Source organism: Macrobrachium rosenbergii, chromosome 44, assembly GCF_040412425.1.
Source record: "Macrobrachium rosenbergii isolate ZJJX-2024 chromosome 44, ASM4041242v1, whole genome shotgun sequence".
NCBI classification, from domain to species: Eukaryota; Metazoa; Arthropoda; class Malacostraca; order Decapoda; family Palaemonidae; genus Macrobrachium; species Macrobrachium rosenbergii.
In genome coordinates this window covers 35,810,570-35,828,024 of record NC_089784.1, presented here as the reverse complement: position 1 = coordinate 35,828,024, position 17,455 = coordinate 35,810,570, and the positions used below count along the sequence as shown (strand labels likewise).

The window sequence follows — 17,455 nt, the reverse complement described above, 5'->3', positions numbered from 1 at the left end:
CGCCAAGTTTTTTAGTCACCAGTTTAGTCAGGAATACACATACACACACACACACACACACATATATATATATATATATATATATATATATATATATATATATATATATATATATATTTTTATCATATAATATTTATATACAATCATGAATATAACAAATATATATATAATATATAAATTTATATATATTTATATATATGGAATTTTTATCCAGTGGAGAATTTATATACAATCATGAAGCTACAAATGTTATATAATATCAAATTGCTATTGGGAATATCTCCGATGGAGAATTATCAGAAGGGGAATTTATATTGATAAATGGATATACCATATTGCGACATATGTAGCTTCATGATTATATATATATATATATATATATATATATATATATATATATATATATATATATATATATATATATATGTATGTATGTGTGTGTGTTTATATATATATATATATATATATATGTATATATTTATATATATATATATATATATATATATATATATATATATATATATATATGATACTGGTCTAAAAAAGGCATATAAAATAAAACATTCTGTATATTCCTATTTTGACTTGTGGCCGCACTGAAAAAAATCGTCTGCGGAACGATTTTCGGTACTTCGTCACTGGCTGTTAAGAGAACTCACTGGTTTACATGGCAACCAAGGTTTGTTTACAAATTTCAAAATAAAGTCCATTAGTTTTAATGATAAAACTCATATAATAAAAGTTTATTGTATAAATCTAAATCATAATAAGTTTTATTAAAGATTAATTTATGGAAATACTGTTTAAATGCCGAATTTACCAATAAAAATATAAATTTATGAGCTCGTTACTCACACGTATGGTTATACTGCTGAATTGTCGTCTGCTTCATTTCAAAAGGAAGGTAGAAACTGGCAACTGTTACTCAAATTTATCGTTATTTACGTTCGATAATTAGGTTATTTTAGCGATTTACATGACATTTTTTTGCTTTGATATTTATCAATATACACAGAAATCTTGAAAGATGAAGAAACTGAGTTTTGATATATATCCAATCCATAAAAAACGAATTTTAAAAGTAACAACAAGCAACTCTTCTATTCCCCCGACTATCTCCTTGGGTTCCCTCGACTTATGATTTGCTGTTGGGCCAGAATTTGAGTTTTCGCTCCTATTTCGAGAATAAGCAACAAACGAAATTTTAAAAAATTCCATTTTGTCTGCTCGAAATACGAGCGAAAACTCAAATTTTGGTTCGACAGTAAATCATAAGTCGAGGGAACACGAGGACATAGTAAGGCGAATAGAAGAGTTGCCTTTTGGTACTTTTGAAATTCGTTTTTTATTGATTAAAATTAAACTCAGTTTCTCAATGTTACAATAATTTTCTGTAAGGTAACAAATATACGTACAAAAAAACTATCATGTAAATCGCTAAAATAACCTAATTATTGAACGTAAATAACGATGAATTTGAGTGAAAGTTGCCAGTTTCTGCCTTCGTTTTGAACTGAAGCAGACGACAATTTAGCAGTATAACCATACGGCGTGAGTAGCGATCTCATAAATTTATATTTTTATTGATAAATTCGGAATTTACACAGTATTTTGTCAAATTTATAAATAAAATAACTTATTTAAATTTAGTATTATATAAATAAGCTTTTTTTATTCAAGTTTTATCCTTAAAACTAATAGACTTTGTTTTGAAATTCGTATACAAACTTCGGTTTCCATGGAAACCGGTAACGTAATCTTCAAGGCAGTGACGTCATTCATTCATAATTCCATTCCCTTAAATGATGTCAAGATAATGTTTTATAAGACGACTTAAGAAATCATCCCCAAAAGTATATAAGTTTCAGGTCAAATCTAACTTAATATTTACTTATTACTTATAAATAATTTATCCAATTCAGTCAGCAATCCTGTATTGTCTGTTTAATGATCGATGAAATAATTCGTCATGTTTTACTTTAAAATCTGCGTCAGGTTTCAGAATTCATCTGACTGTTTGTTTTACCAGACTTCCTTTGAAAAATACCTTTTAGATTTATCGGTTTTAATCAAATTACTTTATTAATGTTAGTTTTTATAAAAAAATAAATGTAAAATTATTATATTTTCTTATATATCATCAAATACTTAAAGAGAAATATTTCTATATGCTAATTAGTTAAAGCTTGGACAATAGTTATATACTGCACGAAGTAACCGTTCAATAGTTGCCTAGGAATATTTTTAAAATTAATTTATTTTGTCAATTTTAGCAAACACAGGGAAAAATATTTAGGACAAGAAAAACAAAGAAAGGTTGTTAATCTATTCCTTATATGAAATTGTTGAAATTCGTTGCTATTTACGTAAAATCGGAGGTTAAAAGTTTATGTAAACAAACAAAGTTCTCACTTAGTATTTATTGGTCTTTTTTGTCTTTTTTTGTTATTTTAGTTACTTCAGCTGTCAATAGGTGTCTATAGCGTAGCAGTCCCCGTAAATTTCTTAAAACAGACAAGCCTAAAGTTAATTGCGAATGTCCATTTTAAACATATGTTGAATGTGATATTGAACATAAATATTAAATAAAATGATAAATAAGTATAACAGTTTAGTGATAATAATTAAATTATATTCCAAAAATTATATTATGATTTCATATATTCTTTTAGGTTTTTATTTTAGGCTCGTTATCGCTCTCCCAGAATGTAAAAACACAGACGTGGAATTGCAGCCACCCTTTCTCTCTTGATATTTGAGTTATTTCGGCACCTTGGTCGTTTTATTTCGTTATATAATGATCGTAGGTGTCGTCCGTTACGTTGTTCTTTCATTTAAACTTATTTTAAAGCGTTATGTAAACGTAACTTATGTGAAACAATGCCATAACCTTGTAAAATGTCAGGTACAGTATCAGGTAGGGTATTCCCTAGAGGTGTCTGAGGTATTTGAGGGTGACCTGACCCATACATTATCCTAGGAGGGGTATTGTGGGTGTAGCTTTACCCTAACATCAATGTGGGTAGTCAGCAGGCCTTTCCCATGTTCAGTGTTGCTTCTGGGGGGGTGGCAGGGTAGGGAGGCAAAGCCCCAAGGCCAGGTCAGGGAACGGTGTCCCAAGTGAGGTTAGGAAGATAAGGTCTGGTTTGGTCAGGACACGGCATTCTAGGGAAGGTTAGGGGTAGAACTATAGGGTAGCTCCGCGTCGCCGACGGCACTATAACTTGACTTGTTCTACAGTTTTTTGGTTGCTAATTATGAATTTACTTTTCATTTTTGGCGCTCGAGCCTAATTAACCTGTAATTAACCCCCGAAGTCCATCCAATAAGGGGTTTCCATACACGATCTTCACAAGACAGAGCACAGGTACGTCTGTTTCGAACGGTTCATATCCCGTCCGGCAAGTGCAATAACTTGCTAACGTATGGGTACCCAACCGCCCCCGGGCCAGTACTAAACATGGCAAAGGGACATTCCATTTGGCCGACAACAAACAGATGCACCGCCAGTATCAGAACCCCTAAAAGTGAGAAAAAAACAGTTGAAAAGGTAAAAACTGGCATGGAGCTAATATATAGAATTACCAGGTTAGGTTTTTGTAGTTGGCAGAACCTGTATCTGTCTTTCTCAGCTGGCCCTTAGGCTAACACTGTAGAAAGGAAAGGGTGTATAGAATTATTTTTTATTATTAGTTAGTAGTAGTAGTAGTATTAGTAGCAGCATTCAGATGAACCCTATTCATATGGAACAATCCAACAGAGCCCATTGACTTGAAATTCAAGCTTCCAAAGAATGCAGTACAGGTGAGATCATTTTAGAATTGAGCAAGGTGATGAAAAATTTGCCATCTTTCATTCATGGTTTTGCATTCATCCCCTAGGGCCTGGTGCTCAACATGGTAGAAGTTCCTTGGGACACCATGTTTAGTACCAGCCCCTCGGAGGTGAAAATAAAAATATAGGCAAAATATGGCAAATTTCCTATTATCTCTGTCAATTTTTCAACTTATCTCACCTATGCTGCATTCTGTCCATCATATTTACCAAGATTATTTTTTACATAGCCTATGAACCAATGCTTTTCAAAAAAAAAGGTTTTGGATCTTCCAAGTTTTGCCTGACTATACCAACTGAAATGTTACATCCATGTGTTGAAAACTATTACTGGTCATATATTAAATGCAGAATCTCAAGGGTTGTATGGTATATGTATTCTGAAACTGCACAGCTTACTGGTAGGGTTAGGATAGTACTAATATAAACTATTTAAATGGTCCTCAGGTGAAGGTCCAGGGCTCATCTCAGTTCCCATTTGGATTTTGGTCCTGATTCCAAGGCCAGGGAACTTTCAGCAGCCCCCCTAACTGCCTTCCATCCTCCATCTTCAACTGCAGGTCCATGTCTTAGATTAGGACCAGTTTTGTTTTTTTTCTTTATTCCAGGGCCAGGGAATTTCCAACAGCCCCTCAACTGCCTTCCATCCTCCAGCCTCAGGTGCAGGTGCAGGTGCAGGTCTTATCTCAAGTCCCATTTGGTTTTTGGTCCTCATTCCAAGGCCAGGGAACTTCCAGCAGCCCCTCAACTGCCTTCCATTCTCCAGCCTCAGGTGCAGGTCCAGGTCTTATCTCAAGTCCCATTCGGTTTTTGGTCCTCATTCCAAGGCCAGGGAACTTCCAGCGGCCCCCCAAATTCTGCCTTACATCCTCCAGCCTCAGGTGCAGGTCCAGGTCTAATCTCAGGTCCTATTTGGTTTTTGGTCCTCATTCCAAGACCAGGGAATTTCCAGCAGCCCCCCAAGTTCTGCCTTCCATTCTCCAGCCTCAGATGCAGGTGCAGGTCTTATCTCAGGTCCCATTCGGTTTTTGGTCCTCATTCGATGGCCAAAGAACTTCCAGCAGTCCCCCAAATGCCTTCTATCCTCCAGCCTCAGGTGCAGGTGCAGGTCTTATCTCAAGTCCCATTCAGTTTTTGGTCCTCATTCGATGGCCAAAGAAGTTCCAGCAGCCCCCAACTGCCTTCCATCCTCCAGCCTTAGGTGCAGGTCCAGGTCTTATGTCAAGTCCCATTCGGTTTTGTTTCCTCATTCCAAGGCCAGGAACTTCCCAGCCCCCAACTGCCTTCCATCCTCCAGCCTTAGAGCAGGTCCTTAGGTCCCATTTGGTTTTAGTTTCTCATTCCAAGGCCAGGGAACTTCCAGCAGCCCCCGAGCTGCCTTCCTTCCTCCACCCGCAGATACAGGTGCAGTTCTTATCTCAGGTCCCATTTGGTTTTTGGTCCTCATTCCATGGCCAAAGAACTTCCAGCAGTCCCCCAACTGCCTTCTATCCTCCAGCCTCAGGTGCAGGTCTTATCTCAAGTCCCATTCAGTTTTTGGTCCTCATTCCAAGGCCAAAGAAGTTCCAGCAGCCCCCAACTGCCTTCCATCCTCCTGCCTCAGGTGCAGGTCCAGGTCTTATGTTAGGTCCCATTCGGTTTTAGGTTCTCATTCCAAGGCCAGGGAACTTCCAGCAGCCCCCCAACTGCCTTCCATCCTCCACCCTCAGGTGCAGGTCTTATCTCAGGTCCCATTTGGTTTTTGGTCCTCATTCCAAGGCCAGGGAACTTCCAGCAACCCCCAACTGCCTTCCATCCTCCAGCCTCAGGTGCAGGTCCAGGTCTCATCTCAGGTCCCATTCCGTCTTTGGTTGTCATTCCAAGGCCAAAGAAGTTCCAGCAGCCCCCAACTGCCTTCCATCCTCCAGCCTCAGGTGCAGGTGCAGGTCTTATCTCAGGTCCCATTTGGTTTTTGATCCTCATTCCAAGGCCAGGGAACTTCCAGCAGCCCCCATCTGCCTTCCTTCAGCCTCAGGTGCAGGTCCAGGTCTTATCTCAGATCCCATTCTGTTTTTGGTCCTCATTCCAAGGCCAGAGAATTTCCAGGAGCCCCCCAACTGCCTTCCATCCACCAGCCTCATTTGCAGGTGCAGGTCTTATCTCAGGTCCCATTTGGTTTTTGGTCCTCTTTCCAAGGCCAAGAAACTTCCAGCAGTCCCCAAACTGCCTTCCATCTTCCAGCCTCAGGTGCAAGTCCAGGTCTTATCTCAGGTCCCATTCAGTTTTTGGTCCTCATTCCAAGTCCAGGGAACTTCCAGCAGCCCCCCAACTGCCTTCCATCCTCCACCCTCAGGTGCAGGTCCAGGTCTTATGTTAGGTCCCATTTAGTTTTTGGTCCTCATTCTAAGGCCAGCGAACTTCCAGCAGGCCCCCAACTACCTTCCATCCTCCAGCTTCGGATGCAGGTGCAGGTCTTATCTCAGGTCCCATTTGGTTTTTGGTCCTCGTTCCAAGTCCAGGGAACTTCCAGCAGCCCCCCAACTACCTTCCATCCTCCAACCTCAGGTGCAGGTCCAGGTCTTATGTTAGGTCCCATTCGGTTTTTGGTCCTCATTCCAAGGCCAGGGAACTTCCAGCAGCCAACTTCCTTCCATCCTCCAGCCTCAGGTGCAGGTGCAGGTCTTATCTCAGGTCCCATTCAGTTTTTGGTCCTCATTCCAAGGCCAAGGAACTTCCAGCAGCCCCCCCACTGCCTTCCATCCTCCAGCCTCAGATGCAGGTGCAGGTCTTATCTCAGGTCCCATTTGGTTTTTGGTCCTCATTCCAAGGAGGCCAAAGAAGTTCCAGCAGCCCCCCATCTGCCTTCTATCCTCCAGCTTCAGGTGCAGGTCCATGTCTTATCTCATTTGGTTTTTGGTCCCATTTGGTTTTTGGTCCCCAACTCTTCCATCCTCCAACCCAGGTGCAGGTCTTCCAGGGAGTTTTGATCCTCATTCCAAGGCCAAGGAACTTCCAGCTGTCAGCCTCAGGTGCAGGTCCAGGTTCCTTCCATCCTCCAACTCAGCATCCCCCAACTGCCTACCATCCTCCAGCCACAAGTGCAGGTCCAGGTCTTATCTCAGGATCCCATTTGGTTTTATTCCTCATTCCAAGCCAGGGAACTTCCGCATCCCCAACTGCCTTCCATTCTCCAGCCTCAGGTGCAGGTGCAGGTCTTAGGTCCCATTCTGTTTTGGTCCTCATTCCAAGGCCAGGGAACTTCCAGCAGCCCCCCCAACCTCCATTCCCTCCAGCCTCAGGTGCAGGTCCAGGTCTTATCTCAGGTCCCATTCGGTTTTTGGTCCTCATTCCAAGGCCAAGGAACTTCCAGCAGCCCCCCAACTGCCTTCCATCCTCCAGCCTCAGGTGCAGGTGCAGGTCTTATCTCAGGTCCCATTCGGTTTTGGTACTCATTCCAAGGCCAGGGAACTTCCAGCATCCCCCCAACTGCCTCCCATCCTCCAGCCTCAGGTGCAGGTCCAGGTCTTATCTCAGGTCCCATTTGGTTTTTGGTCCTCATTCCAAGCCCAGGAACTTCCAGCAGCCCCCAACTGCCTTCCATCCTCCAGCCTCAGGTGCAGGTGCAGGTCTTATCTCAGGTCCCATTTGTTTTTGGTCCTCATTCCAAGGCCAGGAACTTCCAGCAGCCCCCAACTGCCTTCCATCCTCCAGCCTCAGGTGCAGGTCCAGGTCTTATCTCAGGTCCCATTTGGTTTTTGGTGCCTCATTCCAAAGGCCAAGGAACTTCCAGCAGCCCCCAACTGCCTCCCATCCTCCAGCCTCAGGGTGCAGGTCCAGGTCTTATCTCAGGTCCCATTTGGTTTTTAGTCCTCTTTCCAAGGCCAGGAACTTCCAGCAGCTCCCCCAACTGCCTCCCATCCTCAGCCTCAGGCCTCAGGTGAAGGTGCAGGTCTTACTGCCTTCCATCCTCCAGTTCCCAGGTCCTGTTTTTGGTCCTCATTCCAAGGCCAAGGAACTTCCAGCAGCCCCCCAACTTCCTTCCATCCTCCAGCCTCAGGTGCAGGTGCAGGTCTTATCTCAGGTCCCATTCAGTTTTTATTCCTCATTCCAAGGCCAGGGAACTTCTGGCAGCCCCCAACTGCCTTCCATCCTCCAGCCTCAGGTGCAGATCCAGGTCTTATCTCAGGTCCCATTTGGTTTTTGGTCCTCATTCCAAGGCCAAGGAACTTCCAGCAGGCCCCCAACTTCCTTCCATCCTCCAGCCTCAAGTGCAGATCCAGGTCTTATCTCAGGTCCCATTTGGTTTGTGGTCCTCATTCCAAAGCCAGGGAACTTCCAGCAGCCCCCAACTGCCTTCCATCCTCCAGCCTCAGGTGCAGGTGCAGGTCTTATCTCAGATCCCATTCGGTTTTTATTCCTCATTCCAAGGCCAGGGAACTTCCGGCAGCCCCCAACTGCCTTCCATTCTCCAGCCTCAGGTGCAGGTCCAGGTCTTATGTTAGGTCCCATTCTGTTTTTGGTCCTCATTCCAAGTCCAAGGAACTTCCAGCAGCCCCCCAACTGCCTTCCATCCTCCAGCCTCAGGTGCAGGTCTTATCTCGGGTCCCATTCGGTTTTTATTCCTCATTCCAAGGCCAGGGAACTTCCAACTGCCTTCCATCCTCCAGCCTCAGGTGCAGATCCAGGTCTTATCTCATTTCCCATTTGGTTTTTAGTCCTCATTCCAAGGCCAAGGAACTTCCAGCAGCCCCCCAACTGCCTTCCATCCTCCAGCCTCAGGTGCAGATCCAGGTCTTATCTCAGGTCCCATTTGGTTTTTGGTCCTCATTCCAAGGCCAAGGAACTTCCAGCAGCCCCCCCAACTGCCTTCCATCCTCCAGCCTCAGGTGCAGATCCAGGTTATCTCATTTGGTTTTTGGTCCTCATTCCCATTCAGCTTTTGGTTCTCCAGCCTCCAGCCTGCAGGTGCAGGTCTTTCAGGTCCCATTTGTTTTTGGTCCTCAGAACTTCCAGCAGCCCCCAACTGCCTTCCATCCTCCAGCCATAGGTGCAGGTGCAGGTCTTATCTCAGGACCCATTTGGTTTTTGGTCCTTATTCCAAGGCCAGTGAACTTCTAGCAGCCCCCGAACTGCCTTCCATCCTCCAGCCTCAGGTACAGGTCCAGGTCTTATCTCAGATCCCATTTGGTTTTTGGTCCTCATTCCAAGGTCAGGGAACTTCCAGCAGCCCCCCGACTGCCTTCCATCCTCCAGCCTCAGGTGCAGGTCTTATCTCAGGTCCCATTCAGTTTTTGGTTATCATTCCAAGTCCATCCTCCAGCAGCCCCAATTGCCCCATCCTCCAGGTTCAGGTGCAGGTGCAGGTTCTATCTCAGGTACCATTGGTTTTTGGTCCTCATTCCAAGGCCAGAAAACTTCCAGCAGCCCCCCAACTGCCTTCCATCCTCCAGCCTCTGGTGCAGGTGCAGGTCTTATCTCAGGTCCCATTCGGTTTTTGGTCCTCATTCCAAGGCCAAAGAAGTTCCAGCAGCCCCCCAACTGCCTTCCATCCTCCAGCCTCAGGTGCAGGTGCAGGTCTTATCTCAGGTCTCATTCAGTTTTGGTCCTCATTCCAAGGCCATGGAACTTCCAGCAGCCCTCAACTACCTTCCATCCTCCAACCTCAGGTGCAGGTGCAGGTCTTATCTCAGGTCCCATTTGGTTTTTGGTCCTCATTCCAGGCCCAAAAAAGTTCCAGCAGCCCCCCAACTGCCTTCCATTCTCCAGCCTCGGGTGCAGGTGCAGGTCTTATCTCAGGTCCCATTCGGTTTTTGGTAGTCATTCCAAGGCCAAGGAACTTCCAGTAGCCCCCAACTTCCTTCCATCCTCCAGCCTCAGTTGCAGATCCAGGTCTTATGTTAGGTCCCATTCAGTTTTTGGTCCTCATTCCAAGGCCAAAGAAGTTCCAGCATCCCCCCAACTGCCTTCCATCCTCCAGCCTCAGGTGCAGGTCCAGGCCTTATCTCAGGTTCCATCCGGTTTTTGGTCCTCATTCCAAGGCCAAAGAACTTCCTGCAGTCCCACAACTGCCTTCCATCCTCCAGCCTCCGGTGCAGGTGCAGGTCTTATCTCAGGTCCCATTCGGTTTTTGGTCCTCATTCCAAGGCCTCAGGTGCAGGTGCAGGTTATCTCAAGCCTAGGGTTTTGGTCCTCAAAGAAGTTCCAGCAGCCCCCAACTGCCTTCCATCCTCCAGCCTCAGGTGCAGATCCAGGTCTTATCTCAGGTCCTGTTTGGTTTTTGGTCCTCATTCCAAGGCCAGGGAACTTCCATCAGCCCCCAACTGCCTTCCATCCTCCAGCCTCAGGTGCAGGTCCAGGTCTTAACTCAGGGCCCATTCAGTTTTTGGTCCTCATTCCAAGGCCAAGGAACTTCCAGCAGCCCCCAACTGCCTTCCTTCCTCCAGCTTCAGGTGCAAGTCTTATCTCAGGTCCCATTCAGTTTTTGGTCGTCATTCCAAGGCCAGGTAACTTCCAGCAGCCCCCCAACTTCCTTCCATCCTCCAGCCTCAGGAGCAGATCCAGGTCTTATCTCAGGTTCCATTTGGTTTTTGGTCCTCATTCCAAGGCCAAAGAAGTTCCAGCAGTCCCCCAACTTCCTTCCATCCTCCAGCCTCAGGTGCAGATCCAGGTCTTATCTCAGGTGCCCCAACTGCCTTCCATCCTCCAGCCTCAGGTGCAGGTGCAGGTCTTATCTCAGGTCGCATTCACTTTTTGGTCCTCATTCCAAGGCCATGGAACTTCCAGCAGCCCCCCAACTACCTTCCATCCTCCAACCTCAGGTGCAGGTGCAGGTCTTATCTCAGGTCCTATTCGGTTTTTAGTCCTCATTCCAGGCCCAAAAAAGTTCCAGCAGCCCCCCAACTGCCTTCCATTTTCCAGCCTCGGGTGCAGGTGCAGGTCTTATGTTAGGTCCCATTCAGTTTTTGGTCCTCATTCCAAGGCCAAAGAAGTTCCAGCATCCCCCCAACTGCCTTCCATCCTCCAGCCTCAGGTGCAGGTCCAGGTCTTATCTCAGGTTCCATTCGGTTTTTGGTCCTCATTCCAAGGCCAAGGAACTTCCAGCAGTCCCCCAACTGCCTTCCATCCTCCAGCCTCAGGTGCAGGTCTTATCTCAGGTCCCATTCGGTTTTTGGTCCCTCATTCCAGGCCAGGGAAGTTCCAGCAGCCCCAACTGCCTTCCATCCTCCAGCCTCAGGTGCAGGTGCAGGTCTTATCTCAGGTCCCATTTGGTTTTTGGTCCTCATTCCAAGGCCATTCAACTTCCATCAGCCCCCAACTGCCTTCCATCCTCCAGCCTCAGGTGCAGGTGCAGGTCTTATCTCAGGTCCCATTTGGTTTTTGGTCCTCATTCCAGGGCAAGGAACTTCCAGCAGCCACCCAACTGCCTTCCATCTTCCAGCCTCAGGTGCAGGTGCAGGTCTTATCTCAGGTCCCATTTGGTTTTGGTCGTCATTCCAAGGCCAGGTAACTTCCAGCAGCCCCCAACTGCCTTCCATCCTCCAGCCTCAGGTGCAGATCCAGGTCTTATCTCAGGTTCCATTTGGTTTTTGGTCCTCATTCCAAGGCCAAAGAAGTTCCAGCAGCCCCCAACTTCCTTCCATCCTCCAGCCTCAGGTGCAGATCCAGGTCATTTATCAAAGAAGTTCCAGCAGGTGCCTTCCATCCTCAAGCCTCAGGTGCAGGTGTTATTTTGGTCGTCATTCCAAGGCCAGGGAACTTCCAGCAGCCCCCCAACTGCCTTCCATCCTCCAGCCTCAGGTGCAGGTGCACTCTTATCTCAGGTCCCATTCGGTTTTTGGTCGTCATTCCAAGGCCAATGAACTTCCAGCAGCACCCCAACTGCCTTCCATCCTCTAGCCTCAGGTGCAGATCCAGGTCTTATCTCAGGTCCTATTCGGTTTTTGGTCCTCATTCCATGCCAGGGAACTTACATCAGCACCCAACTACCGTCCATCCTCCAGCCTCAGGTGCAGATCCAGGTCTTATGTTAGGTCCCATTCAGTTTTTGTTCCCCATTCTAAGGCCAAGGAACTTCCATCAGTCCCCAACTACCTTCCAATCCTTCCTTCCATCTTATCTCATTTCCCATTTGGTTTTTCAGCCAGGGAACTTCCAGATCCAACTGCCTCCCATCCTTATCTCAGGTGTCAGGTCCCATTTTTTTTTGGTCGTCATTCCCAAGGCCAAAGAAGTTCCAGCAGCCCCCAACTGCCTTCCATCCTCAAGCCTCAGGTGCAGATCCAGGTCTTATCTCAGGTCCCATTCGGTTTTGGTCGTCATTCCAAGGCCAGGGAACTTCCAGCAGCCCCCAACTGCCTTCCATACTCCAACCTCAAGTGCAGATCCAGGTCTCATCTCAGGTCCCATTTGGTTTTTGGTCCTCATTCCAAGGCCAAATAACTTCCAGCAGCCCCCCAACTGCCTTCCATCCTCCTACCTCAGGTGCAGATCCAGGTCTTATCTCAGGTCCCATTTGGTTTTTGGTCGTCATTCCAAGGCCAAAGAAGTTCCAGCAGCCCCCCAACTGCCTTCCATCCTCCAACCTCAGGTGCAGATCCAGGTCTTATCTCAGGTACCATTTGGTTTTTGGTCGTCATTCCAAGGCCAAAGAAGTTCCAGCAGCCCCCCAACTGCCTTCCATCTCAAGCCTCAGGTGCAGAAACATCCCAGGCATTATCTCAGGTCCCATTTGGTTTTGGTCGTCATTCCAAGGCCAGGGAACTTCCAGCAGCCCCCAACCCCCAACTGCCTTCCATCCTCCAGCCTCAGGTGCAGGTCCAGGTCTTATCTCAAGTCCTGTTCGGTTTTTGGTCCTCATTCCAAGGCCAAATAACTTCCAGCAGCCCCCCAACTGCCTTCCATACTCCAACCTCAAGTGCAGATCCAGGTCTCATCTCAGGTCCCATTTGGTTTTTGGTCGTCATTCCAAGGCCAAAGAAGTTCCAGCAGCCCCCCAACTGCCTTCCATCCTCAAGCCTCAGGTGCAGGTGTTATCTCGGGTCCCATTCGGTTGTTGGTCGTCATTCCAAGGCCAGGGAACTTCCAGCAGCCCCCCAACTGCCTTCCATCCTCCAGCCTCAGGTGCAGGTCCAGGTCTTATCTCAGGTCCTGTTCGGTTTTTAGTCCTCATTCCAAGGCCGAATAACTTCCAGCAGCCCCCCAACTGCCTTCCATCCTCCAGCCTCAGGTGCAGATCCAGGCCTTATCTCAGGTCCCATTCGGTTTTTGGTCGTCATTCCAAGGCCAAGGAACTTCCAGCAGCCCCCCAACTGCCTTCCATCCTCCAGCCTCAGGTGCAGGTCCAGGCCTTATCTCAGGTCCCATTTGGTTTTTGGTCCTCATTCCAAGGCCAAGGAACTTCCAGTAGCCCCCCAACTGCCTTCCACCTTCCAGCTTCAGGTGCAGGTGCAGGCCTTATCTCAGGTCCCATTTGGTTTTTGGTCGTCATTCAAAGGCCAGGAACTTCCAGCAGCCCCCCAACTGCCTTCCATCCTCCAGCCTCAGGTGCAGGTCCAGGCCTTATATCAGGTCCCATTTGGTTTTTGGTCGTCATTCCAAGGCCAGGGAACTTCCAGCAGCCCCCCAACTGCCTTCCCCCCTCCAGCCTCAGGTGCAGGTGCAGGTCTTATCTCAGGTCCCATTCGGTTTTTGGTCGTCATTCCAAGGCCAAGGAATTTCCAGCAGCCCCCCAACTGCTTTCCATCCTCCAGCCTCAGGTGCAGGTCCAAGTCTTATCTCAAGTCCTGTTCGGTTTTTGGTCCTCATTCCAAGGCCAAATAACTTCCAGCAGCCCCCCAACTTCCTTCCATACTCCAACCTCAAGTGCAGATCAGGTCTCATCTCAGGTCCCATTTGGTTTTTGGTCGTCATTCCAAGGCCAAAGAAGTTCCAGGAGCCCCCCAACTGCCTTCCATCCTCAAGCCTCAGGTGCAGGTGTTATCTCATTCCAAGGGGTCCCATTCCGGTTGTTGGTCGTCATTCCAAGGCCAGGGAACTCAGTCCCATTCCAGCCCCCAACTGCCTTCCATCCTCCAGCCTCAGGTGCAGTTGCACTCTTATCTCAGGTCCCATTCGGTTTTTGGTCGTCATTCCAAGGCCAAAGAAGTTCCAGCAGCCCCCCAACTGCCTTCCATCCTCTAGCCTCAGGTGCAGATCCAGGTCTTATCTCAGGGTCTTCAAAGGCCGGTTTTGGTCCTCATTCCATGCCAGGGAACTTACATCAGCCCCCAACTACCGTCCATCCTTCAGCCTCAGGTGCAGATCCAGGTCTTATGTTAGGTCCCATTCAGTTTTTGGTCCCCATTCTAAGGCCAAGGAACTTCCATCAGTCCCCCAACTACCTTCCATCCTTCAGCTTCAGGTGCAGATCCAGGTCTTATCTCAGGTGCCATTTGGTTTTTGGTCGTCATTCCAAGGCCAAAGAAGTTCCAGCAGCCCCCCAACTGCCTTCCATCCTCAAGCCTCAGGTGCAGGTCTTATCTCATTTCCCATTCGGTTTTTGGTCGTCATTCCAAGGCCAGGAACTTCCAGCAGCCCCCAACTGCCTTCCATACTCCAACCTCAAGTGCAGATCCAGGTCTCATCTCAGGTCCCATTTGGTTTTTGGTCCTCATTCCAAGGCCAAATAACTTCCCAGCAGCCCCCAACTGCCTTCCAACCTCCTACCTCAGGTGCAGATCCAGGTCTTATCTCAGGTCCCATTTGGTTTTGGTTGTCATTCCAGGCCAAAGAAGTTCCAGCAGCCCCCAACTGCCTTCCATCCTCCAACCTCAGGTGCAGATCCAGGTCTTATCTCAGGTACCATTTGGTTTTTTTGGTCAACTGCCTTCCATTCCAGCTTCAGGTGCAGGCCAGGTCCCATTTCGTTTTTGGTCGTCATTCCAAGGCCAGGAGTTCCAGCCCCCCAACTGCCTTCCATCCTCAAGCCTCAGGTGCAGGCGTTATCTCGGGTCCCATCCGGTTTTTGGTCGTCATTCCAAGGCCAGGGAACTTCCAGCAGCCCCCCAACTGCCTTCCATCCTCCAGCCTCAGGTGCAGGTCCAGGTCTTATCTCAAGTCCTGTTCGGTTTTTGGTCCTCATTCCAAGGCCAAATAACTTCCAGCAGCCCCCCAACTGCCTTCCATACTCCAACCTCAAGTGCAGATCCAGGTCTTATCTCAGGTCCTGTTTTGGTTTTGGTCCTCATTCCAAGGCCAAAGAAGTTCCAGCAGCCCCCCAACTGCCTTCCATCCTCAAGCCTTAGGTGCAGGTGTTATCTCTGGTCCCATTCGGTTGTTGGTCGTCATTCCAAGGCCATGGAACTTCTGGCGGCCCCCAACTGCCTTCCATCCTCCAGCCTCAGGTGCAGGTCCAGGTCTTATCTCAGGTCCTGTTCGGTTTTTGGTCGTCATTCCAAGGCCAAAGAACTTCCAGCAGTCCCCCAACTGCCTTCCATCCTCCAGCCTCAGGTGCAGGTCCAGGTCTTATCTCAGGTCCCATTTGGTTTTTGGTCGTCATTCCAAGGCCAAGGAACTTCCAGCAGCCCCCCAACTGCCTTCCATCCTCCAGCCTCAGGTGCAGGTCCAGGCCTTATCTCTGGTCCCATTTGGTTTTTGGTCGTCATTCCAAGGCCAAGGAACTTCCAGTAGCCCCCCAACTACCTTCCATCTTCCAGCTTCAGGTGCAGGTGCAGGCCTTATCTCAGGTCCCATTTGGTTTTTGGTCGTCATTCAAAGGACAGGAACTTCCAGCAGCCCCCCAACTGCCTCCCATCCTCCAGTCCCAGATGCAGGTGTAGGCCTTATATCAGGTCCCATTTGGTTTTTGGTCGTCATTCCAAGGCCAGGGAACTTCCAGGAGCCCCCCAACTGCCTTCCCCACCTCCAGCCTTAGGTGCAGGTGCAGGTCTTATCTCAGGTCCCATTCGGTTTTTGGTCGTCATTCCAAGGCCAAGAAGTTTCCAGCAGCCCCCCAACTGCTTTCCATCCTCCAGCCTCAGGTGCAGGTGCAGGTCTTATCACAGGTTCCATTCGGTTTTTGGTCCTCATCCCAAGGCCAAGGGACTTCCAGCAGCCCCCAGCTACCTTCGTTCCTCCATCTTCAGGTGAAGGTCCATGTCTTAGATTAGGTCCAGTTTTGTTTTTGGTCATTATTCCAAGGCCAGTGAATTTCAAAAGTAGCTCCCCTTCCAGCCTTAGGTGCAGGTGCAGGCCAGTTGGTCCTGCCTTTTCCAGCCGATGGGTCTTCCAAGGCCAATGGAATCTCCTCCCCAGCTGTTCGTTTTCCTTAGCATTCAGCGCCAGTTCCATGAAGCCTAGCTGGCCGTTCTTCCGCACGAGTTCACATATCCTGGGGTCTCCTTCCTTCTGCATCTTCTCGTTTTCTTGCTGGAGTCCCTGGTCTTGCTCTTCCAGCTCTGCCTTCTCTCTCTGACGGTGGAATAACTTGTCTGCCTGCTTGCCATGGATTTTCTCCTGCTTTTCAATCACCAAATTCATCTCCATGAGCTTACGTTGTATAACGTCAACTTCCTTGTTCATTTGGGTGACAATGCTGTTCGCCTTGTCCAGCTCTTTGCCTGAGGTCCTCCGTGTCTTCAGTGTCCATTTTAAAATCTCCTTCCATCTGAGCAATGTGATTCTCTCGTTGCTTGTTCTCTGCCTTTTCGGACCCCACTCGCTCCTCTAGGTGTTGATTCCTAATTCTGGCGATGTTAATCATGTCCCACAGGTGGAGATTTTCTTCATCTTTTCTGGTGAGCTCCGCGTACAGTGCCTGAGTCTCGGTCATGTCCTCGTAGTAATTTAGAGGGCGGTCCATCTTTTTCACCTTTTGTTTCTGGGCGGTGAATTTTAACACCGAACTCCACAAACTCCTTTCCGTTTAGCCTCCCACGTTTGACTCTTAATCTGCGGGCCAGGGGTGTCTTCCTTTTCTTTCCCTCCTTCCTTCCAGACACAACCCCGGCTTCGGCTTCCTTCGTCCTGTCTTCTGCTCTGGCGAATTCTCCCTCGTGCTCGTAGGTTGGCTTTTCTTCCACTTTCCTCAGAAGATTCTGGAGTTGTTTTTCCATCTCGTTCTTCCCCTGTTCTTCGCGCATCTATCTGTGGCGCTTCTTGCTCCTCTCTGAATCATCTTATTTCCTTCATAACTTCGCCGTATTCTGTTCTTTTTCCCTTTCCTGCTTTGTCTCAGCATGTTCATCATCATCTTGTTCTTCTTCCTGTTTAGAAACGCGTAATTTCAGTGTTTCTACCTGAGACAGTAGGAGCGTGTTCTTTCGACTGTCACCATCGAGAACTCGTTTCATCTGTAAAATTTCTCTCTCCTCCAGTGCCACCTGTCTTCGAAAGCGAGAACATCCTCTTGTGGACCTTTGAGCCTTGTTTCATAGTCTGAGATTATTTTTAATAACCTGGAGTTTTCTGCTTCCACATTGTTCACTTTTTCCTCCAGGACCAACATTTCCTCCTCATCGCTGGCCAGTTTCATGGCTTTCCGAGCGATGTCGTCTTTCAGGAATTTGACTTCAATCACCCTAATGCTCAAGACATGATTAAAATGATCGTATTTCCTCTGCAAGCCTTCGATTTTCAACGCCTTGTCTTCAGCCACCTTCGCATT

The 17,455-nt window shown here is 47.8% G+C and overlaps 1 long non-coding RNA gene across 1 annotated transcript in view; it reads left to right on the top strand.

The window, feature by feature from the left end:
- Window positions 1–2,708: 2,708 nt before the first annotated feature.
- The window catches only part of LOC136829524 (uncharacterized), a 28,284-nt gene continuing 13,537 nt past the window's right edge, over window positions 2,709–17,455 (top strand). The window contains exon 1 of the long non-coding RNA XR_010850410.1: window positions 2,709–2,803. This is a non-coding gene — a long non-coding RNA (uncharacterized lncRNA). The remainder of the gene's footprint in view (window positions 2,804–17,455) is intronic.